At 41.6% G+C, this 23,059-nt stretch overlaps 20 non-coding genes across 20 annotated transcripts; 5 read left to right on the top strand and 15 right to left on the bottom strand.

The window, feature by feature from the left end:
- Window positions 1-1,169: 1,169 nt before the first annotated feature.
- On the bottom strand, window positions 1,170-1,242 carry trnak-uuu (transfer RNA lysine (anticodon UUU)). The gene has a single exon. It is a non-coding gene; the product is annotated as a tRNA-Lys (tRNA).
- Window positions 1,243-2,645: 1,403 nt separating this feature from the next.
- Window positions 2,646-2,718, bottom strand: trnak-uuu (transfer RNA lysine (anticodon UUU)). The gene has a single exon. It is a non-coding gene; the product is annotated as a tRNA-Lys (tRNA).
- A 1,403-nt stretch (window positions 2,719-4,121) lies between these two features.
- On the bottom strand, window positions 4,122-4,194 carry trnak-uuu (transfer RNA lysine (anticodon UUU)). Its single transcript has one exon. It is a non-coding gene; the product is annotated as a tRNA-Lys (tRNA).
- Window positions 4,195-4,361: 167 nt separating this feature from the next.
- On the top strand, window positions 4,362-4,433 carry trnaw-cca (transfer RNA tryptophan (anticodon CCA)). Its single transcript has one exon. It is a non-coding gene; the product is annotated as a tRNA-Gly (tRNA).
- A 1,164-nt stretch (window positions 4,434-5,597) lies between these two features.
- Window positions 5,598-5,670, bottom strand: trnak-uuu (transfer RNA lysine (anticodon UUU)). The gene has a single exon. It is a non-coding gene; the product is annotated as a tRNA-Lys (tRNA).
- A 1,403-nt stretch (window positions 5,671-7,073) lies between these two features.
- trnak-uuu (transfer RNA lysine (anticodon UUU)) lies at window positions 7,074-7,146 on the bottom strand. Its single transcript has one exon. It is a non-coding gene; the product is annotated as a tRNA-Lys (tRNA).
- A 1,403-nt stretch (window positions 7,147-8,549) lies between these two features.
- On the bottom strand, window positions 8,550-8,622 carry trnak-uuu (transfer RNA lysine (anticodon UUU)). The gene has a single exon. It is a non-coding gene; the product is annotated as a tRNA-Lys (tRNA).
- Window positions 8,623-10,025: 1,403 nt separating this feature from the next.
- Window positions 10,026-10,098, bottom strand: trnak-uuu (transfer RNA lysine (anticodon UUU)). The gene has a single exon. It is a non-coding gene; the product is annotated as a tRNA-Lys (tRNA).
- A 1,403-nt stretch (window positions 10,099-11,501) lies between these two features.
- On the bottom strand, window positions 11,502-11,574 carry trnak-uuu (transfer RNA lysine (anticodon UUU)). The gene has a single exon. It is a non-coding gene; the product is annotated as a tRNA-Lys (tRNA).
- Window positions 11,575-12,977: 1,403 nt separating this feature from the next.
- Window positions 12,978-13,050, bottom strand: trnak-uuu (transfer RNA lysine (anticodon UUU)). The gene has a single exon. It is a non-coding gene; the product is annotated as a tRNA-Lys (tRNA).
- A 1,402-nt stretch (window positions 13,051-14,452) lies between these two features.
- Window positions 14,453-14,525, bottom strand: trnak-uuu (transfer RNA lysine (anticodon UUU)). Its single transcript has one exon. It is a non-coding gene; the product is annotated as a tRNA-Lys (tRNA).
- A 167-nt stretch (window positions 14,526-14,692) lies between these two features.
- On the top strand, window positions 14,693-14,764 carry trnag-ccc (transfer RNA glycine (anticodon CCC)). The gene has a single exon. It is a non-coding gene; the product is annotated as a tRNA-Gly (tRNA).
- A 1,163-nt stretch (window positions 14,765-15,927) lies between these two features.
- On the bottom strand, window positions 15,928-16,000 carry trnak-uuu (transfer RNA lysine (anticodon UUU)). Its single transcript has one exon. It is a non-coding gene; the product is annotated as a tRNA-Lys (tRNA).
- A 1,402-nt stretch (window positions 16,001-17,402) lies between these two features.
- trnak-uuu (transfer RNA lysine (anticodon UUU)) lies at window positions 17,403-17,475 on the bottom strand. Its single transcript has one exon. It is a non-coding gene; the product is annotated as a tRNA-Lys (tRNA).
- A 167-nt stretch (window positions 17,476-17,642) lies between these two features.
- On the top strand, window positions 17,643-17,714 carry trnag-ccc (transfer RNA glycine (anticodon CCC)). Its single transcript has one exon. It is a non-coding gene; the product is annotated as a tRNA-Gly (tRNA).
- Window positions 17,715-18,878: 1,164 nt separating this feature from the next.
- Window positions 18,879-18,951, bottom strand: trnak-uuu (transfer RNA lysine (anticodon UUU)). The gene has a single exon. It is a non-coding gene; the product is annotated as a tRNA-Lys (tRNA).
- A 167-nt stretch (window positions 18,952-19,118) lies between these two features.
- Window positions 19,119-19,190, top strand: trnak-cuu (transfer RNA lysine (anticodon CUU)). Its single transcript has one exon. It is a non-coding gene; the product is annotated as a tRNA-Lys (tRNA).
- A 1,163-nt stretch (window positions 19,191-20,353) lies between these two features.
- On the bottom strand, window positions 20,354-20,426 carry trnak-uuu (transfer RNA lysine (anticodon UUU)). The gene has a single exon. It is a non-coding gene; the product is annotated as a tRNA-Lys (tRNA).
- Window positions 20,427-21,829: 1,403 nt separating this feature from the next.
- trnak-uuu (transfer RNA lysine (anticodon UUU)) lies at window positions 21,830-21,902 on the bottom strand. Its single transcript has one exon. It is a non-coding gene; the product is annotated as a tRNA-Lys (tRNA).
- Window positions 21,903-22,069: 167 nt separating this feature from the next.
- On the top strand, window positions 22,070-22,141 carry trnag-ccc (transfer RNA glycine (anticodon CCC)). The gene has a single exon. It is a non-coding gene; the product is annotated as a tRNA-Gly (tRNA).
- Window positions 22,142-23,059: the final 918 nt, after the last annotated feature.

The following is a 23,059-nucleotide window of genomic DNA, read 5'->3' as shown; positions in this document are numbered from 1 at the left end:
GGTTAGTGTTTTTATGTGTGCAATCTCTACCTTCTTTAAACAGCGAAGTCAATGAATCAGCACAAGTACCAATGTGGCTTACAGTACAAATCTCGAACGAAAACAACCAAACCAATGCTGCTTTAGATGACAATTGTCTCTCATAAAAGCCTGGCACACTGCAAATTCCCATATCAGATGATGCTGTGTGATTGATTGACAGACTTAAATCAGTCTTCGAACACGGATTTCAACTTCTTATGGCTTAGGGGAAGTATTTTGACGTCTGGATGAGAAGCGTGCCCAAAGTAAACTACCTTTTACTCAGGCCCAGAAGCTAGGATATGCATATAATTGGTAGATTTGGATAGAACACACTGTAAAGTTTCCAAAACCGTTCAAATGATGTCTGTGAGTATAACAGAACTGATATGGCAGGTGAAAATCTGAGGAAAATCCATCCGGGAAGTGGGATTTTTTTTGATGTGGGAAGTTTTCAATTGAATGCCTATTGAGTTTCTAATGGGTTAGGACCAAGATTGCAGTTCCTATGGCTTCCACTAGATGTCAACAGTCTTTAGACATTGTTTCAGGATTGTTTTCTGAAAAATGAAGAAGAATGAGACCTTCTGTCAGTGGACTGAGTAAGCATGCAGTGCTGGTTTGCGCACATGACCAAGTGCGCGCCCTTCGTTGTTTTTCCTTTCTATTGAATACGCTATTGTCCGGTTGAAATATTATCGCGTATTTAGACAATTGACAAACTGAGGATTAATTATAAAAATCGTTTGACATGTTTCAACAAACGTTACCGGTACTATTCGGACGTATTCGTCTGCGTGTTTTGACCGTCTTTGAGCCAGTGGATTACTGAACACAACGAGCCAACAAAACTGAGTTTTTGGGATATAAAGAGGGAGTTTATTGAACAAAACAAACATTTATTGTGTAGCTGAGACTCTTGTGACTGCAACCAGATGAAAATCTTCAAAGGTAAGTGATTGATTTGATAGCTATTTCTGACTTTCGTGACTCCTCTATATGGTTGGAAAATGTTTGTATGCTTTTGTAAGCGGGGCGCTGTCCTCAGATAATCGCATGGTATGCTTTCGCACTAAAGCCATTTTTAAATCTGACAAAATGCAAGTATCGAAAGACTGCCTGCTGAAAGAAGGTGAACATTAAAGCAGCGCCCGAACAGGGACTTGAACCCTGGACCCTCAGATTAAAAGTCTGATGCTCTACCGACTGAGCTATTCGGGCTCTGCATTTACCTATTTTCATACACCTAACCTGTCGGGCAGAGGCACGTGCTGACGAGGGGGCATTGTCAGATGGTACATTTCCCCAGAGATCCAGGCCTCCATTCCAAATGATACAGTCACCGAAATCTGAACTAGGCATCACCTCCAAAGATGCATTTTGTCTAAGACCTCGTGGCGCAACGGTAGCGCATCTGACTCCAGATCAGAAGGTTCCGTGTTCAAGTCACTTCATGGTTAGTGTTTTTATGTGTGCAATCTCTACCTTCTTTAAACAGCGAAGTCAATGAATCAGCACAAGTACCAATGTGGCTTACAGTACAAATCTCGAACGAAAACAACCAAACCAATGCTGCTTTAGATGACAATTGTCTCTCATAAAAGCCTGGCACACTGCAAATTCCCATATCAGATGATGCTGTGTGATTGATTGACAGACTTAAATCAGTCTTCGAACACGGATTTCAACTTCTTATGGCTTAGGGGAAGTATTTTGACGTCTGGATGAGAAGCGTGCCCAAAGTAAACTACCTTTTACTCAGGCCCAGAAGCTAGGATATGCATATAATTGGTAGATTTGGATAGAACACACTGTAAAGTTTCCAAAACCGTTCAAATGATGTCTGTGAGTATAACAGAACTGATATGGCAGGTGAAAATCTGAGGAAAATCCATCCGGGAAGTGGGATTTTTTTTGATGTGGGAAGTTTTCAATTGAATGCCTATTGAGTTTCTAATGGGTTAGGACCAAGATTGCAGTTCCTATGGCTTCCACTAGATGTCAACAGTCTTTAGACATTGTTTCAGGATTGTTTTCTGAAAAATGAAGAAGAATGAGACCTTCTGTCAGTGGACTGAGTAAGCATGCAGTGCTGGTTTGCGCACATGACCAAGTGCGCGCCCTTCGTTGTTTTTCCTTTCTATTGAATACGCTATTGTCCGGTTGAAATATTATCGCGTATTTAGACAATTGACAAACTGAGGATTAATTATAAAAATCGTTTGACATGTTTCAACAAACGTTACCGGTACTATTCGGACGTATTCGTCTGCGTGTTTTGACCGTCTTTGAGCCAGTGGATTACTGAACACAACGAGCCAACAAAACTGAGTTTTTGGGATATAAAGAGGGACTTTATTGAACAAAACAAACATTTATTGTGTAGCTGAGACTCTTGTGACTGCAACCAGATGAAAATCTTCAAAGGTAAGTGATTGATTTGATAGCTATTTCTGACTTTCGTGACTCCTCTATATGGTTGGAAAATGTTTGTATGCTTTTGTAAGCGGGGCGCTGTCCTCAGATAATCGCATGGTATGCTTTCGCACTAAAGCCATTTTTAAATCTGACAAAATGCAAGTATCGAAAGACTGCCTGCTGAAAGAAGGTGAACATTAAAGCAGCGCCCGAACAGGGACTTGAACCCTGGACCCTCAGATTAAAAGTCTGATGCTCTACCGACTGAGCTATTCGGGCTCTGCATTTACCTATTTTCATACACCTAACCTGTCGGGCAGAGGCACGTGCTGACGAGGGGGCATTGTCAGATGGTACATTTCCCCAGAGATCCAGGCCTCCATTCCAAATGATACAGTCACCGAAATCTGAACTAGGCATCACCTCCAAAGATGCATTTTGTCTAAGACCTCGTGGCGCAACGGTAGCGCATCTGACTCCAGATCAGAAGGTTCCGTGTTCAAGTCACTTCATGGTTAGTGTTTTTATGTGTGCAATCTCTACCTTCTTTAAACAGCGAAGTCAATGAATCAGCACAAGTACCAATGTGGCTTACAGTACAAATCTCGAACGAAAACAACCAAACCAATGCTGCTTTAGATGACAATTGTCTCTCATAAAAGCCTGGCACACTGCAAATTCCCATATCAGATGATGCTGTGTGATTGATTGACAGACTTAAATCAGTCTTCGAACACGGATTTCAACTTCTTATGGCTTAGGGGAAGTATTTTGACGTCTGGATGAGAAGCGTGCCCAAAGTAAACTACCTTTTACTCAGGCCCAGAAGCTAGGATATGCATATAATTGGTAGATTTGGATAGAACACACTGTAAAGTTTCCAAAACCGTTCAAATGATGTCTGTGAGTATAACAGAACTGATATGGCAGGTGAAAATCTGAGGAAAATCCATCCGGGAAGTGGGATTTTTTTTGATGTGGGAAGTTTTCAATTGAATGCCTATTGAGTTTCTAATGGGTTAGGACCAAGATTGCAGTTCCTATGGCTTCCACTAGATGTCAACAGTCTTTAGACATTGTTTCAGGATTGTTTTCTGAAAAATGAAGAAGAATGAGACCTTCTGTCAGTGGACTGAGTAAGCATGCAGTGCTGGTTTGCGCACATGACCAAGTGCGCGCCCTTCGTTGTTTTTCCTTTCTATTGAATACGCTATTGTCCGGTTGAAATATTATCGCGTATTTAGACAATTGACAAACTGAGGATTAATTATAAAAATCGTTTGACATGTTTCAACAAACGTTACCGGTACTATTCGGACGTATTCGTCTGCGTGTTTTGACCGTCTTTGAGCCAGTGGATTACTGAACACAACGAGCCAACAAAACTGAGTTTTTGGGATATAAAGAGGGACTTTATTGAACAAAACAAACATTTATTGTGTAGCTGAGACTCTTGTGACTGCAACCAGATGAAAATCTTCAAAGGTAAGTGATTGATTTGATAGCTATTTCTGACTTTCGTGACTCCTCTATATGGTTGGAAAATGTTTGTATGCTTTTGTAAGCGGGGCGCTGTCCTCAGATAATCGCATGGTATGCTTTCGCACTAAAGCCATTTTTAAATCTGACAAAATGCAAGTATCGAAAGACTGCCTGCTGAAAGAAGGTGAACATTAAAGCAGCGCCCGAACAGGGACTTGAACCCTGGACCCTCAGATTAAAAGTCTGATGCTCTACCGACTGAGCTATTCGGGCTCTGCATTTACCTATTTTCATACACCTAACCTGTCGGGCAGAGGCACGTGCTGACGAGGGGGCATTGTCAGATGGTACATTTCCCCAGAGATCCAGGCCTCCATTCCAAATGATACAGTCACCGAAATCTGAACTAGGCATCACCTCCAAAGATGCATTTTGTCTAAGACCTCGTGGCGCAACGGTAGCGCGTCTGACTCCCGATCAGAAGGTTCCGTGTTCAAATCACGTCGTGGTTAGTGTTTTTATGTGTGCAATCTCTACCTTCTTTAAACAGCGAAGTCAATGAATCAGCACAAGTACCCATGTGGCTTACAGTACAAATCTCGAACGAAAACAACCAAACCAATGCTGCTTTAGATGACAATTGTCTCTCATAAAAGCCTGGCACACTGCAAATTCTCATATCAGATGATGCTGTGTGATTGATTGACAGACTTAAATCAGTCTTCGAACACGGATTTCAACTTCTTATGGCTTAGGGGAAGTATTTTGACGTCTGGATGAGAAGCGTGCCCAAAGTAAACTGCCTTTTACTCAGGCCCAGAACCTAGGATATGCATATAATTGGTAGATTTGGATAGAACACACTGTAAAGTTTCCAAAACTGTTCAAATGATGTCTGTGAGTATAACAGAACTGATATGGCAGGTGAAAATCTGAGGAAAATCCATCCGGGAAGTGGGATTTTTTTTGATGTGGGAAGTTTTCAATTGAATGCCTATTGAGTTTCTAATGGGTTAGGACCCAGATTGCAGTTCCTATGGCTTCCACTAGATGTCAACAGTCTTTAGACATTGTTTCAGGATTGTTTTCTGAAAAATGAACAAGAATGAGACCTTCTGTCAGTGGACTAAGGAAGCATGCAGTGTTGGTTTGCGCACATGACCAAGTGCGCGCCCTTCGTTGTTTTTCCTTTCTATTGAATACGCTATTGTCCGGTTGAAATATTATCGAGAATTTAGACAATTGACAACCTGAGGATTAATTATAAAAATCGTTTGACATGTTTCAACAAACTTTACCGGTACTATTCGGATGTATTCGTCTGCGTGTTTTGACCGCCTTTGAGCCAGTGGATTACTGAACACAACGAGCCAACAAAACTGAGTTTTTGGGATATAAAGAGGGACTTTATTGAACAAAACAAACATTTATTGTGTAGCTGAGACTCTTGTGACTGCAACCAGATGAAAATCTTCAAAGGTAAGTGATTGATTTGATAGCTATTTCTGACTTTCGTGACTCCTCTATATGGTTGGAAAATGTTTGTATGCTTTTGTAAGCGGGGCGCTGTCCTCAGATAATCGCATGGTATGCTTTCGCACTAAAGCCATTTTTAAATCTGACAAAATGCAAGTATCGAAAGACTGCCTGCTGAAAGAAGGTGAACATTAAAGCAGCGCCCGAACAGGGACTTGAACCCTGGATCCTCAGATTAAAAGTCTGATGCTCTACCGACTGAGCTATTCGGGCTCTGCATTTACCTATTTTCATACACCTAACCTGTCGGGCAGAGGCACGTGCTGACGAGGGGGCATTGTCAGATGGTACATTTCCCCAGAGATCCAGGCCTCCATTCCAAATGATACAGTCACCGAAATCTGAACTAGGCATCACCTCCAAAGATGCATTTTGTCTAAGACCTCGTGGCGCAACGGTAGCGCATCTGACTCCAGATCAGAAGGTTCCGTGTTCAAATCACTTCATGGTTAGTGTTTTTATGTGTGCAATCTCTACCTTCTTTAAACAGCGAAGTCAATGAATCAGCACAAGTACCAATGTGGCTTACAGTACAAATCTCGAACGAAAACAACCAAACCAATGCTGCTTTAGATGACAATTGTCTCTCATAAAAGCCTGGCACACTGCAAATTCCCATATCAGATGATGCTGTGTGATTGATTGACAGACTTAAATCAGTCTTCGAACACGGATTTCAACTTCTTATGGCTTAGGGGAAGTATTTTGACGTCTGGATGAGAAGCGTGCCCAAAGTAAACTACCTTTTACTCAGGCCCAGAAGCTAGGATATGCATATAATTGGTAGATTTGGATAGAACACACTGTAAAGTTTCCAAAACCGTTCAAATGATGTCTGTGAGTATAACAGAACTGATATGGCAGGTGAAAATCTGAGGAAAATCCATCCGGGAAGTGGGATTTTTTTTGATGTGGGAAGTTTTCAATTGAATGCCTATTGAGTTTCTAATGGGTTAGGACCAAGATTGCAGTTCCTATGGCTTCCACTAGATGTCAACAGTCTTTAGACATTGTTTCAGGATTGTTTTCTGAAAAATGAAGAAGAATGAGACCTTCTGTCAGTGGACTGAGTAAGCATGCAGTGCTGGTTTGCGCACATGACCAAGTGCGCGCCCTTCGTTGTTTTTCCTTTCTATTGAATACGCTATTGTCCGGTTGAAATATTATCGCGTATTTAGACAATTGACAAACTGAGGATTAATTATAAAAATCGTTTGACATGTTTCAACAAACGTTACCGGTACTATTCGGACGTATTCGTCTGCGTGTTTTGACCGTCTTTGAGCCAGTGGATTACTGAACACAACGAGCCAACAAAACTGAGTTTTTGGGATATAAAGAGGGACTTTATTGAACAAAACAAACATTTATTGTGTAGCTGAGACTCTTGTGACTGCAACCAGATGAAAATCTTCAAAGGTAAGTGATTGATTTGATAGCTATTTCTGACTTTCGTGACTCCTCTATATGGTTGGAAAATGTTTGTATGCTTTTGTAAGCGGGGCGCTGTCCTCAGATAATCGCATGGTATGCTTTCGCACTAAAGCCATTTTTAAATCTGACAAAATGCAAGTATCGAAAGACTGCCTGCTGAAAGAAGGTGAACATTAAAGCAGCGCCCGAACAGGGACTTGAACCCTGGACCCTCAGATTAAAAGTCTGATGCTCTACCGACTGAGCTATTCGGGCTCTGCATTTACCTATTTTCATACACCTAACCTGTCGGGCAGAGGCACGTGCTGACGAGGGGGCATTGTCAGATGGTACATTTCCCCAGAGATCCAGGCCTCCATTCCAAATGATACAGTCACCGAAATCTGAACTAGGCATCACCTCCAAAGATGCATTTTGTCTAAGACCTCGTGGCGCAACGGTAGCGCATCTGACTCCAGATCAGAAGGTTCCGTGTTCAAATCACTTCATGGTTAGTGTTTTTATGTGTGCAATCTCTACCTTCTTTAAACAGCGAAGTCAATGAATCAGCACAAGTACCAATGTGGCTTACAGTACAAATCTCGAACGAAAACAACCAAACCAATGCTGCTTTAGATGACAATTGTCTCTCATAAAAGCCTGGCACACTGCAAATTCCCATATCAGATGATGCTGTGTGATTGATTGACAGACTTAAATCAGTCTTCGAACACGGATTTCAACTTCTTATGGCTTAGGGGAAGTATTTTGACGTCTGGATGAGAAGCGTGCCCAAAGTAAACTACCTTTTACTCAGGCCCAGAAGCTAGGATATGCATATAATTGGTAGATTTGGATAGAACACACTGTAAAGTTTCCAAAACCGTTCAAATGATGTCTGTGAGTATAACAGAACTGATATGGCAGGTGAAAATCTGAGGAAAATCCATCCGGGAAGTGGGATTTTTTTTGATGTGGGAAGTTTTCAATTGAATGCCTATTGAGTTTCTAATGGGTTAGGACCAAGATTGCAGTTCCTATGGCTTCCACTAGATGTCAACAGTCTTTAGACATTGTTTCAGGATTGTTTTCTGAAAAATGAAGAAGAATGAGACCTTCTGTCAGTGGACTGAGTAAGCATGCAGTGCTGGTTTGCGCACATGACCAAGTGCGCGCCCTTCGTTGTTTTTCCTTTCTATTGAATACGCTATTGTCCGGTTGAAATATTATCGCGTATTTAGACAATTGACAAACTGAGGATTAATTATAAAAATCGTTTGACATGTTTCAACAAACGTTACCGGTACTATTCGGACGTATTCGTCTGCGTGTTTTGACCGTCTTTGAGCCAGTGGATTACTGAACACAACGAGCCAACAAAACTGAGTTTTTGGGATATAAAGAGGGACTTTATTGAACAAAACAAACATTTATTGTGTAGCTGAGACTCTTGTGACTGCAACCAGATGAAAATCTTCAAAGGTAAGTGATTGATTTGATAGCTATTTCTGACTTTCGTGACTCCTCTATATGGTTGGAAAATGTTTGTATGCTTTTGTAAGCGGGGCGCTGTCCTCAGATAATCGCATGGTATGCTTTCGCACTAAAGCCATTTTTAAATCTGACAAAATGCAAGTATCGAAAGACTGCCTGCTGAAAGAAGGTGAACATTAAAGCAGCGCCCGAACAGGGACTTGAACCCTGGACCCTCAGATTAAAAGTCTGATGCTCTACCGACTGAGCTATTCGGGCTCTGCATTTACCTATTTTCATACACCTAACCTGTCGGGCAGAGGCACGTGCTGACGAGGGGGCATTGTCAGATGGTACATTTCCCCAGAGATCCAGGCCTCCATTCCAAATGATACAGTCACCGAAATCTGAACTAGGCATCAGCTCCAAAGATGCATTTTGTCTAAGACCTCGTGGCGCAACGGTAGCGCATCTGACTCCAGATCAGAAGGTTCCGTGTTCAAGTCACTTCATGGTTAGTGTTTTTATGTGTGCAATCTCTACCTTCTTTAAACAGCGAAGTCAATGAATCAGCACAAGTACCAATGTGGCTTACAGTACAAATCTCGAACGAAAACAACCAAACCAATGCTGCTTTAGATGACAATTGTCTCTCATAAAAGCCTGGCACACTGCAAATTCCCATATCAGATGATGCTGTGTGATTGATTGACAGACTTAAATCAGTCTTCGAACACGGATTTCAACTTCTTATGGCTTAGGGGAAGTATTTTGACGTCTGGATGAGAAGCGTGCCCAAAGTAAACTACCTTTTACTCAGGCCCAGAAGCTAGGATATGCATATAATTGGTAGATTTGGATAGAACACACTGTAAAGTTTCCAAAACCGTTCAAATGATGTCTGTGAGTATAACAGAACTGATATGGCAGGTGAAAATCTGAGGAAAATCCATCCGGGAAGTGGGATTTTTTTTGATGTGGGAAGTTTTCAATTGAATGCCTATTGAGTTTCTAATGGGTTAGGACCAAGATTGCAGTTCCTATGGCTTCCACTAGATGTCAACAGTCTTTAGACATTGTTTCAGGATTGTTTTCTGAAAAATGAAGAAGAATGAGACCTTCTGTCAGTGGACTGAGTAAGCATGCAGTGCTGGTTTGCGCACATGACCAAGTGCGCGCCCTTCGTTGTTTTTCCTTTCTATTGAATACGCTATTGTCCGGTTGAAATATTATCGCGTATTTAGACAATTGACAAACTGAGGATTAATTATAAAAATCGTTTGACATGTTTCAACAAACGTTACCGGTACTATTCGGACGTATTCGTCTGCGTGTTTTGACCGTCTTTGAGCCAGTGGATTACTGAACACAACGAGCCAACAAAACTGAGTTTTTGGGATATAAAGAGGGACTTTATTGAACAAAACAAACATTTATTGTGTAGCTGAGACTCTTGTGACTGCAACCAGATGAAAATCTTCAAAGGTAAGTGATTGATTTGATAGCTATTTCTGACTTTCGTGACTCCTCTATATGGTTGGAAAATGTTTGTATGCTTTTGTAAGCGGGGCGCTGTCCTCAGATAATCGCATGGTATGCTTTCGCACTAAAGCCATTTTTAAATCTGACAAAATGCAAGTATCGAAAGACTGCCTGCTGAAAGAAGGTGAACATTAAAGCAGCGCCCGAACAGGGACTTGAACCCTGGACCCTCAGATTAAAAGTCTGATGCTCTACCGACTGAGCTATTCGGGGTCTGCATTTACCTATTTTCATACACCTAACCTGTCGGGCAGAGGCACGTGCTGACGAGGGGGCATTGTCAGATGGTACATTTCCCCAGAGATCCAGGCCTCCATTCCAAATGATACAGTCACCGAAATCTGAACTAGGCATCACCTCCAAAGATGCATTTTGTCTAAGACCTCGTGGCGCAACGGTAGCGCATCTGACTCCAGATCAGAAGGTTCCGTGTTCAAATCACTTCATGGTTAGTGTTTTTATGTGTGCAATCTCTACCTTCTTTAAACAGCGAAGTCAATGAATCAGCACAAGTACCAATGTGGCTTACAGTACAAATCTCGAACGAAAACAACCAAACCAATGCTGCTTTAGATGACAATTGTCTCTCATAAAAGCCTGGCACACTGCAAATTCCCATATCAGATGATGCTGTGTGATTGATTGACAGACTTAAATCAGTCTTCGAACACGGATTTCAACTTCTTATGGCTTAGGGGAAGTATTTTGACGTCTGGATGAGAAGCGTGCCCAAAGTAAACTACCTTTTACTCAGGCCCAGAAGCTAGGATATGCATATAATTGGTAGATTTGGATAGAACACACTGTAAAGTTTCCAAAACCGTTCAAATGATGTCTGTGAGTATAACAGAACTGATATGGCAGGTGAAAATCTGAGGAAAATCCATCCGGGAAGTGGGATTTTTTTTGATGTGGGAAGTTTTCAATTGAATGCCTATTGAGTTTCTAATGGGTTAGGACCAAGATTGCAGTTCCTATGGCTTCCACTAGATGTCAACAGTCTTTAGACATTGTTTCAGGATTGTTTTCTGAAAAATGAAGAAGAATGAGACCTTCTGTCAGTGGACTGAGTAAGCATGCAGTGCTGGTTTGCGCACATGACCAAGTGCGCGCCCTTCGTTGTTTTTCCTTTCTATTGAATACGCTATTGTCCGGTTGAAATATTATCGCGTATTTAGACAATTGACAAACTGAGGATTAATTATAAAAATCGTTTGACATGTTTCAACAAACGTTACCGGTACTATTCGGACGTATTCGTCTGCGTGTTTTGACCGTCTTTGAGCCAGTGGATTACTGAACACAACGAGCCAACAAAACTGAGTTTTTGGGATATAAAGAGGGACTTTATTGAACAAAACAAACATTTATTGTGTAGCTGAGACTCTTGTGACTGCAACCAGATGAAAATCTTCAAAGGTAAGTGATTGATTTGATAGCTATTTCTGACTTTCGTGACTCCTCTATATGGTTGGAAAATGTTTGTATGCTTTTGTAAGCGGGGCGCTGTCCTCAGATAATCGCATGGTATGCTTTCGCACTAAAGCCATTTTTAAATCTGACAAAATGCAAGTATCGAAAGACTGCCTGCTGAAAGAAGGTGAACATTAAAGCAGCGCCCGAACAGGGACTTGAACCCTGGACCCTCAGATTAAAAGTCTGATGCTCTACCGACTGAGCTATTCGGGCTCTGCATTTACCTATTTTCATACACCTAACCTGTCGGGCAGAGGCACGTGCTGACGAGGGGGCATTGTCAGATGGTACATTTCCCCAGAGATCCAGGCCTCCATTCCAAATGATACAGTCACCGAAATCTGAACTAGGCATCACCTCCAAAGATGCATTTTGTCTAAGACCTCGTGGCGCAACGGTAGCGCATCTGACTCCAGATCAGAAGGTTCCGTGTTCAAGTCACTTCATGGTTAGTGTTTTTATGTGTGCAATCTCTACCTTCTTTAAACAGCGAAGTCAATGAATCAGCACAAGTACCAATGTGGCTTACAGTACAAATCTCGAACGAAAACAACCAAACCAATGCTGCTTTAGATGACAATTGTCTCTCATAAAAGCCTGGCACACTGCAAATTCCCATATCAGATGATGCTGTGTGATTGATTGACAGACTTAAATCAGTCTTCGAACACGGATTTCAACTTCTTATGGCTTAGGGGAAGTATTTTGACGTCTGGATGAGAAGCGTGCCCAAAGTAAACTACCTTTTACTCAGGCCCAGAAGCTAGGATATGCATATAATTGGTAGATTTGGATAGAACACACTGTAAAGTTTCCAAAACCGTTCAAATGATGTCTGTGAGTATAACAGAACTGATATGGCAGGTGAAAATCTGAGGAAAATCCATCCGGGAAGTGGGATTTTTTTTGATGTGGGAAGTTTTCAATTGAATGCCTATTGAGTTTCTAATGGGTTAGGACCAAGATTGCAGTTCCTATGGCTTCCACTAGATGTCAACAGTCTTTAGACATTGTTTCAGGATTGTTTTCTGAAAAATGAAGAAGAATGAGACCTTCTGTCAGTGGACTGAGTAAGCATGCAGTGCTGGTTTGCGCACATGACCAAGTGCGCGCCCTTCGTTGTTTTTCCTTTCTATTGAATACGCTATTGTCCGGTTGAAATATTATCGCGTATTTAGACAATTGACAAACTGAGGATTAATTATAAAAATCGTTTGACATGTTTCAACAAACGTTACCGGTACTATTCGGACGTATTCGTCTGCGTGTTTTGACCGTCTTTGAGCCAGTGGATTACTGAACACAACGAGCCAACAAAACTGAGTTTTTGGGATATAAAGAGGGACTTTATTGAACAAAACAAACATTTATTGTGTAGCTGAGACTCTTGTGACTGCAACCAGATGAAAATCTTCAAAGGTAAGTGATTGATTTGATAGCTATTTCTGACTTTCGTGACTCCTCTATATGGTTGGAAAATGTTTGTATGCTTTTGTAAGCGGGGCGCTGTCCTCAGATAATCGCATGGTATGCTTTCGCACTAAAGCCATTTTTAAATCTGACAAAATGCAAGTATCGAAAGACTGCCTGCTGAAAGAAGGTGAACATTAAAGCAGCGCCCGAACAGGGACTTGAACCCTGGACCCTCAGATTAAAAGTCTGATGCTCTACCGACTGAGCTATTCAGGCTCTGCATTTACCTATTTTCATACACCTAACCTGTCGGGCAGAGGCACGTGCTGACGAGGGGGCATTGTCAGATGGTACATTTCCCCAGAGATCCAGGCCTCCATTCCAAATGATACAGTCACCGAAATCTGAACTAGGCATCACCTCCAAAGATGCATTTTGTCTAAGACCTCGTGGCGCAACGGTAGCGCATCTGACTCCAGATCAGAAGGTTCCGTGTTCAAGTCACTTCATGGTTAGTGTTTTTATGTGTGCAATCTCTACCTTCTTTAAACAGCGAAGTCAATGAATCAGCACAAGTACCAATGTGGCTTACAGTACAAATCTCGAACGAAAACAACCAAACCAATGCTGCTTTAGATGACAATTCTCTCTCATAAAAGCCTGGCACACTGCAAATTCCCATATCAGATGATGCTGTGTGATTGATTGACAGACTTAAATCAGTCTTCGAACACGGATTTCAACTTCTTATGGCTTAGGGGAAGTATTTTGACGTCTGGATGAGAAGCGTGCCCAAAGTAAACTGCCTTTTACTCAGGCCCAGAAGCTAGGATATGCATATAATTGGTAGATTTGGATAGAACACACTGTAAAGTTTCCAAAACCGTTCAAATGATGTCTGTGAGTATAACAGAACTGATATGGCAGGTGAAAATCTGAGGAAAATCCATCCGGGAAGTGGGATTTTTTTTGATGTGGGAAGTTTTCAATTGAATGCCTATTGAGTTTCTAATGGGTTAGGACCAAGATTGCAGTTCCTATGGCTTCCACTAGATGTCAACAGTCTTTAGACATTGTTTCAGGATTGTTTTCTGAAAAATGAAGAAGAATGAGACCTTGAGTCAGTGGACTGAGGAAGCATGCAGTGCTGGTTTGCGCACATGACCAAGTGCGCGCCCTTCGTTGTTTTTCCTTTCTATTGAATACGCTATTGTCCGGTTGAAATATTATCGAGAATTTAGACAATTGACAACCTGAGGATTAATTATAAAAATCGTTTGACATGTTTCAACAAACTTTACCGGTACTATTCGGATGTATTCGTCTGCGTGTTTTGACCGCATTTGAGCCAGTGGATTACTGAACACAACGCGCCAACAAAACTGAGTTTTTGGATATAAAGAGGGACTTTATTGAACAAAACAAACATTTATTGTGTAGCTGAGACTCTTGTGACTGCAACCAGATGAAAATCTTCAAAGGTAAGTGATTGATTTGATAGCTATTTCTGACTTTCGTGACTCCTCTATATGGTTGGAAAATGTTTGTATGCTTTTGTAAGCGGGGCGCTGTCCTCAGATAATCGCATGGTATGCTTTCGCACTAAAGCCATTTTTAAATCTGACAAAATGCAAGTATCGAAAGACTGCCTGCTGAAAGAAGGTGAACATTAAAGCAGCGCCCGAACAGGGACTTGAACCCTGGACCCTCAGATTAAAAGTCTGATGCTCTACCGACTGAGCTATTCGGGCTCTGCATTTACCTATTTTCATACACCTAACCTGTCGGGCAGAGGCACATGCTGACGAGGGGGCATTGTCAGATGGTACATTTCCCAAGAGATCCAGGCCTCCATTCCAAATGATACAGTCACCGAAATCTGAACTAGGCATCACCTCCAAAGATGCATTTTGTCTAAGACCTCGTGGCGCAACGGTAGCGCGTCTGACTCCCGATCAGAAGGTTCCGTGTTCAAATCACGTCGTGGTTAGTGTTTTTATGTGTGCAATCTCTACCTTCTTTAAACAGCGAAGTCAATGAATCAGCACAAGTACCCATGTGGCTTACAGTACAAATCTCGAACGAAAACAACCAAACCAATGCTGCTTTAGATGACAATTGTCTCTCATAAAAGCCTGGCACACTGCAAATTCCCATATCAGATGATGCTGTGTGATTGATTGACAGACTTAAATCAGTCTTCGAACACGGATTTCAACTTCTTATGGCTTAGGGGAAGTATTTTGACGTCTGGATGAGAAGCGTGCCCAAAGTAAACTACCTTTTACTCAGGCCCAGAAGCTAGGATATGCATATAATTGGTAGATTTGGATAGAACACACTGTAAAGTTTCCAAAACCGTTCAAATGATGTCTGTGAGTATAACAGAACTGATATGGCAGGTGAAAATCTGAGGAAAATCCATCCGGGAAGTGGGATTTTTTTTGATGTGGGAAGTTTTCAATTGAATGCCTATTGAGTTTCTAATGGGTTAGGACCCAGATTGCAGTTCCTATGGCTTCCACTAGATGTCAACAGTCTTTAGACATTGTTTCAGGATTGTTTTCTGAAAAATGAACAAGAATGAGACCTTCTGTCAGTGGACTAAGGAAGCATGCAGTGTTGGTTTGCGCACATGACCAAGTGCGCGCCCTTCGTTGTTATTCCTTTCTATTGAATACGCTATTGTCCGGTTGAAATATTATCGAGAATTTAGACAATTGACAACCTGAGGATTAATTATAAAAATCGTTTGACATGTTTCAACAAACTTTACCGGTACTATTCGGATGTATTCGTCTGCGTGTTTTGACCGCATTTGAGCCAGTGGATTACTGAACACAACGCGCCAACAAAACTGAGTTTTTGGATATAAAGAGGGACTTTATTGAACAAAACAAACATTTATTGTGTAGCTGAGACTCTTGTGACTGCAACCAGATGAAAATCTTCAAAGGTAAGTGATTGATTTGATAGCTATTTCTGACTTTCGTGACTCCTCTATATGGTTGGAAAATGTTTGTATGCTTTTGTAAGCGGGGCGCTGTCCTCAGATAATCGCATGGTATGCTTTCGCACTAAAGCCATTTTTAAATCTGACAAAATGCAAGTATCGAAAGACTGCCTGCTGAAAGAAGGTGAACATTAAAGCAGCGCCCGAACAGGGACTTGAACCCTGGACCCTCAGATTAAAAGTCTGATGCTCTACCGACTGAGCTATTCGGGCTCTGCATTTACCTATTTTCATACACCTAACCTGTCGGGCAGAGGCACGTGCTGACGAGGGGGCATTGTCAGATGGTACATTTCCCCAGAGATCCAGGCCTCCATTCCAAATGATACAGTCAACGAAATCTGAACTAGGCATCACCTCCAAAGATGCATTTTTTCTAAGACCTCGTGGCGCCACGGTATTGCGTCTGACTCCAGATCAGAAGGTTCCGTGTTCAAATCACGTCGTGGTTAGTGTTTTTATGTGTGCAATCTCTACCTTCTTTAAACAGCGAAGTCAATGAATCAGCACAAGTACCAATGTGGCTTACAGTACAAATCTCGAACGAAAACAACCAAACCAATGCTGCTTTAGATGACAATTCTCTCTCATAAAAGCCTGGCACACTGCAAATTCCCATATCAGATGATGCTGTGTGATTGATTGACAGACTTAAATCAGTCTTCGAACACGGATTTCAACTTCTTATGGCTTAGGGGAAGTATTTTGACGTCTGGATGAGAAGCGTGCCCAAAGTAAACTGCCTTTTACTCAGGCCCAGAAGCTAGGATATGCATATAATTGGTAGATTTGGATAGAACACACTGTAAAGTTTCCAAAACCGTTCAAATGATGTCTGTGAGTATAACAGAACTGATATGGCAGGTGAAAATCTGAGGAAAATCCATCCGGGAAGTGGGATTTTTTTTGATGTGGGAAGTTTTCAATTGAATGCCTATTGAGTTTCTAATGGGTTAGGACCAAGATTGCAGTTCCTATGGCTTCCACTAGATGTCAACAGTCTTTAGACATTGTTTCAGGATTGTTTTCTGAAAAATGAAGAAGAATGAGACCTTGAGTCAGTGGACTGAGGAAGCATGCAGTGCTGGTTTGCGCACATGACCAAGTGCGCGCCCTTCGTTGTTTTTCCTTTCTATTGAATACGCTATTGTCCGGTTGAAATATTATCGAGAATTTAGACAATTGACAACCTGAGGATTAATTATAAAAATCGTTTGACATGTTTCAACAAACTTTACCGGTACTATTCGGATGTATTCGTCTGCGTGTTTTGACCGCATTTGAGCCAGTGGATTACTGAACACAACGCGCCAACAAAACTGAGTTTTTGGATATAAAGAGGGACTTTATTGAACAAAACAAACATTTATTGTGTAGCTGAGACTCTTGTGACTGCAACCAGATGAAAATCTTCAAAGGTAAGTGATTGATTTGATAGCTATTTCTGACTTTCGTGACTCCTCTATATGGTTGGAAAATGTTTGTATGCTTTTGTAAGCGGGGCGCTGTCCTCAGATAATCGCATGGTATGCTTTCGCACTAAAGCCATTTTTAAATCTGACAAAATGCAAGTATCGAAAGACTGCCTGCTGAAAGAAGGTGAACATTAAAGCAGCGCCCGAACAGGGACTTGAACCCTGGACCCTCAGATTAAAAGTCTGATGCTCTACCGACTGAGCTATTCGGGCTCTGCATTTACCTATTTTCATACACCTAACCTGTCGGGCAGAGGCACATGCTGACGAGGGGGCATTGTCAGATGGTACATTTCCCAAGAGATCCAGGCCTCCATTCCAAATGATACAGTCACCGAAATCTGAACTAGGCATCACCTCCAAAGATGCATTTTGTCTAAGACCTCGTGGCGCAACGGTAGCGCGTCTGACTCCCGATCAGAAGGTTCCGTGTTCAAATCACGTCGTGGTTAGTGTTTTTATGTGTGCAATCTCTACCTTCTTTAAACAGCGAAGTCAATGAATCAGCACAAGTACCCATGTGGCTTACAGTACAAATCTCGAACGAAAACAACCAAACCAATGCTGCTTTAGATGACAATTGTCTCTCATAAAAGCCTGGCACACTGCAAATTCCCATATCAGATGATGCTGTGTGATTGATTGACAGACTTAAATCAGTCTTCGAACACGGATTTCAACTTCTTATGGCTTAGGGGAAGTATTTTGACGTCTGGATGAGAAGCGTGCCCAAAGTAAACTACCTTTTACTCAGGCCCAGAAGCTAGGATATGCATATAATTGGTAGATTTGGATAGAACACACTGTAAAGTTTCCAAAACCGTTCAAATGATGTCTGTGAGTATAACAGAACTGATATGGCAGGTGAAAATCTGAGGAAAATCCATCCGGGAAGTGGGATTTTTTTTGATGTGGGAAGTTTTCAATTGAATGCCTATTGAGTTTCTAATGGGTTAGGACCAAGATTGCAGTTCCTATGGCTTCCACTAGATGTCAACAGTCTTTAGACATTGTTTCAGGATTGTTTTCTGAAAAATGAAGAAGAATGAGACCTTCTGTCAGTGGACTGAGGAAGCATGCAGTGCTGGTTTGCGCACATGACCAAGTGCGCGCCCTTCGTTGTTTTTCCTTTCTATTGAATACGCTATTGTCCGGTTGAAATATTATCGCGTATTTAGACAATTGACAAACTGAGGATTAATTATAAAAATCGTTTGACATGTTTCAACAAACGTTACCGGTACTATTCGGACGTATTCGTCTGCGTGTTTTGACCGTCTTTGAGCCAGTGGATTACTGAACACAACGAGCCAACAAAACTGAGTTTTTGGGATATAAAGAGGGACTTTATTGAACAAAACAAACATTTATTGTGTAGCTGAGACTCTTGTGACTGCAACCAGATGAAAATCTTCAAAGGTAAGTGATTGATTTGATAGCTATTTCTGACTTTCGTGACTCCTCTATATGGTTGGAAAATGTTTGTATGCTTTTGTAAGCGGGGCGCTGTCCTCAGATAATCGCATGGTATGCTTTCGCACTAAAGCCATTTTTAAATCTGACAAAATGCAAGTATCGAAAGACTGCCTGCTGAAAGAAGGTGAACATTAAAGCAGCGCCCGAACAGGGACTTGAACCCTGGACCCTCAGATTAAAAGTCTGATGCTCTACCAACTGAGCTATTCGGGCTCTGCATTTACCTATTTTCATACACCTAACCTGTCGGGCAGAGGCACATGCTGACGAGGGGGCATTGTCAGATGGTACATTTCCCCAGAGATCCAGGCCTCCATTCCAAATGATACAGTCACCGAAATCTGAACTAGGCATCACCTCCAAAGATGCATTTTGTCTAAGACCTCGTGGCGCAACGGTAGCGCGTCTGACTCTTTATCAGAAGGTTCCGTGTTCAAATCACGTCGTGGTTAGTGTTTTTATGTGTGCAATCTCTACCTTCTTTAAACAGCGAAGTCAATGAATCAGCACAAGTACCCATGTGGCTTACAGTACAAATCTCGAACGAAAACAACCAAACCAATGCTGCTTTAGATGACAATTGTCTCTCATAAAAGCCTGGCACACTGCAAATTCTCATATCAGATGATGCTGTGTGATTGATTGACAGACTTAAATCAGTCTTCGAACACGGATTTCAACTTCTTATGGCTTAGGGGAAGTATTTTGACGTCTGGATGAGAAGCGTGCCCAAAGTAAACTGCCTTTTACTCAGGCCCAGAACCTAGGATATGCATATAATTGGTAGATTTGGATAGAACACACTGTAAAGTTTCCAAAACTGTTCAAATGATGTCTGTGAGTATAACAGAACTGATATGGCAGGTGAAAATCTGAGGAAAATCCATCCGGGAAGTGGGATTTTTTTTGATGTGGGAAGTTTTCAATTGAATGCCTATTGAGTTTCTAATGGGTTAGGACCCAGATTGCAGTTCCTATGGCTTCCACTAGATGTCAACAGTCTTTAGACATTGTTTCAGGATTGTTTTCTGAAAAATGAACAAGAATGAGACCTTCTGTCAGTGGACTAAGGAAGCATGCAGTGTTGGTTTGCGCACATGACCAAGTGCGCGCCCTTCGTTGTTATTCCTTTCTATTGAATACGCTATTGTCCGGTTGAAATATTATCGAGAATTTAGACAATTGACAACCTGAGGATTAATTATAAAAATCGTTTGACATGTTTCAACAAACTTTACCGGTACTATTCGGATGTATTCGTCTGCGTGTTTTGACCGCATTTGAGCCAGTGGATTACTGAACACAACGCGCCAACAAAACTGAGTTTTTGGATATAAAGAGGGACTTTATTGAACAAAACAAACATTTATTGTGTAGCTGAGACTCTTGTGACTGCAACCAGATGAAAATCTTCAAAGGTAAGTGATTGATTTGATAGCTATTTCTGACTTTCGTGACTCCTCTATATGGTTGGAAAATGTTTGTATGCTTTTGTAAGCGGGGCGCTGTCCTCAGATAATCGCATGGTATGCTTTCGCACTAAAGCCATTTTTAAATCTGACAAAATGCAAGTATCGAAAGACTGCCTGCTGAAAGAAGGTGAACATTAAAGCAGCGCCCGAACAGGGACTTGAACCCTGGACCCTCAGATTAAAAGTCTGATGCTCTACCGACTGAGCTATTCGGGCTCTGCATTTACCTATTTTCATACACCTAACCTGTCGGGCAGAGGCACGTGCTGACGAGGGGGCATTGTCAGATGGTACATTTCCCCAGAGATCCAGGCCTCCATTCCAAATGATACAGTCAACGAAATCTGAACTAGGCATCACCTCCAAAGATGCATTTTTTCTAAGACCTCGTGGCGCCACGGTATTGCGTCTGACTCCAGATCAGAAGGTTCCGTGTTCAAATCACGTCGTGGTTAGTGTTTTTATGTGTGCAATCTCTACCTTCTTTAAACAGCGAAGTCAATGAATCAGCACAAGTACCAATGTGGCTTACAGTACAAATCTCGAACGAAAACAACCAAACCAATGCTGCTTTAGATGACAATTCTCTCTCATAAAAGCCTGGCACACTGCAAATTCCCATATCAGATGATGCTGTGTGATTGATTGACAGACTTAAATCAGTCTTCGAACACGGATTTCAACTTCTTATGGCTTAGGGGAAGTATTTTGACGTCTGGATGAGAAGCGTGCCCAAAGTAAACTGCCTTTTACTCAGGCCCAGAAGCTAGGATATGCATATAATTGGTAGATTTGGATAGAACACACTGTAAAGTTTCCAAAACCGTTCAAATGATGTCTGTGAGTATAACAGAACTGATATGGCAGGTGAAAATCTGAGGAAAATCCATCCGGGAAGTGGGATTTTTTTTGATGTGGGAAGTTTTCAATTGAATGCCTATTGAGTTTCTAATGGGTTAGGACCCAGATTGCAGTTCCTATGGCTTCCACTAGATGTCAACAGTCTTTAGACATTGTTTCAGGATTGTTTTCTGAAAAATGAACAAGAATGAGACCTTCTGTCAGTGGACTAAGGAAGCATGCAGTGTTGGTTTGCGCACATGACCAAGTGCGCGCCCTTCGTTGTTTTTCCTTTCTATTGAATACGCTATTGTCCGGTTGAAATATTATCGAGAATTTAGACAATTGACAACCTGAGGATTAATTATAAAAATCGTTTGACATGTTTCAACAAACTTTACCGGTACTATTCGGATGTATTCGTCTGCGTGTTTTGACCGCCTTTGAGCCAGTGGATTACTGAACACAACGAGCCAACAAAAATGAGTTTTTGGGATATAAAGAGGGACTTTATTGAACAAAACAAACATTTATTGTGTAGCTGAGACTCTTGTGACTGCAACCAGATGAAAATCTTCAAAGGTAAGTGATTGATTTGATAGCTATTTCTGACTTTCGTGACTCCTCTATATGGTTGGAAAATGTTTGTATGCTTTTGTAAGCGGGGCGCTGTCCTCAGATAATCGCATGGTATGCTTTCGCACTAAAGCCATTTTTAAATCTGACAAAATGCAAGTATCGAAAGACTGCCTGCTGAAAGAAGGTGAACATTAAAGCAGCGCCCGAACAGGGACTTGAACCCTGGACCCTCAGATTAAAAGTCTGATGCTCTACCAACTGAGCTATTCGGGCTCTGCATTTACCTATTTTCATACACCTAACCTGTCGGGCAGAGGCACATGCTGACGAGGGGGCATTGTCAGATGGTACATTTCCCCAGAGATCCAGGCCTCCATTCCAAATGATACAGTCACCGAAATCTGAACTAGGCATCACCTCCAAAGATGTACTTTGTCTAAGACCTCGTGGCGCAACGGTAGCGCGTCTGACTCCCGATCAGAAGGTTCCGTGTTCAAATCACGTCGTGGTTAGTGTTTTTATGTGTGCAATCTCTACCTTCTTTAAACAGCGAAGTCAATGAATCAGCACAAGTACCCATGTGGCTTACAGTACAAATCTCGAACGAAAACAACCAAACCAATGCTGCTTTAGATGACAATTGTCTCTCATAAAAGCCTGGCACACTGCAAATTCCCATATCAGATGATGCTGTGTGATTGATTGACAGACTTAAATCAGTCTTCGAACACGGATTTCAACTTCTTATGGCTTAGGGGAAGTATTTTGACGTCTGGATGAGAAGCGTGCCCAAAGTAAACTACCTTTTACTCAGGCCCAGAAGCTAGGATATGCATATAATTGGTAGATTTGGATAGAACACACTGTAAAGTTTCCAAAACCGTTCAAATGATGTCTGTGAGTATAACAGAACTGATATGGCAGGTGAAAATCTGAGGAAAATCCATCCGGGAAGTGGGATTTTTTTTTGATGTGGGAAGTTTTCAATTGAATGCCTATTGAGTTTCTAATGGGTTAGGACCAAGATTGCAGTTCCTATGGCTTCCACTAGATGTCAACAGTCTTTAGACATTGTTTCAGGATTGTTTTCTGAAAAATGAAGAAGAATGAGACCTTCTGTCAGTGGACTGAGGAAGCATGCAGTGCTGGTTTGCGCACATGACCAAGTGCGCGCCCTTCGTTGTTTTTCCTTTCTATTGAATACGCTATTGTCCGGTTGAAATATTATCGCGTATTTAGACAATTGACAAACTGAGGATTAATTATAAAAATCGTTTGACATGTTTCAACAAACGTTACCGGTATTATTCGGACGTATTCGGCTGCGTGTTTTGACCGTCTTTGAGCCAGTGGATTACTGAACACAACGAGCCAACAAAACTGAGTTTTTGGGATATAAAGAGGGACTTTATTGAACAAAACAAACATTT

This window comes from Salmo salar, chromosome 03, assembly GCF_965601325.2.
Source record: "Salmo salar chromosome 03, fSalSal1, whole genome shotgun sequence".
In the NCBI taxonomy this organism is placed as follows: Eukaryota; Metazoa; Chordata; class Actinopteri; order Salmoniformes; family Salmonidae; genus Salmo; species Salmo salar.
Note: the sequence above shows the minus strand (reverse complement) of the source record. Positions and strands in the feature narration are given on the sequence as shown.